This window comes from Trachymyrmex cornetzi, unplaced genomic scaffold (genome assembly GCF_001594075.2).
Source record: "Trachymyrmex cornetzi isolate Tcor2-1 unplaced genomic scaffold, Tcor1.1 scaffold33, whole genome shotgun sequence".
In the NCBI taxonomy this organism is placed as follows: domain Eukaryota; kingdom Metazoa; phylum Arthropoda; class Insecta; order Hymenoptera; family Formicidae; genus Trachymyrmex; species Trachymyrmex cornetzi.
In genome coordinates, this window is record NW_017298003.1 from 374,814 (window position 1) to 375,225 (window position 412).

Below are 412 nucleotides of genomic sequence, written 5' to 3' on the forward strand. Positions count from 1 at the left end.
AGTAATTACTAGTTGTAACTACGGATATTATTAAACCCGATTAATGTTAACCAGTAACGTGTAAATGCAGGCAATGTAGGCACAGTAATGATATTATAATTTTAAATTCTTTGGAACACGACATGTAGGACTAATTTTCAATAAAATAATTAACTATTTTTTATTGTATATATTATAAACCACATTTGTTTAATAGTGCAACAAAATCACAATAAAAATTACTATATAAAAACATACGACTTTTTAAGTTTTTAAATGCCTATACGTATAAGAATCAAATCTGATAACGGTTGAACGATGTAAGTACGATACAGAATCTACAATAGTTAAAGGTAAAAATAAGGAAATGAAAGAGACCAAGATGAAATGTTACGAATCAACTAACGGGCAGGACTGCCAGCATTAAGAAACA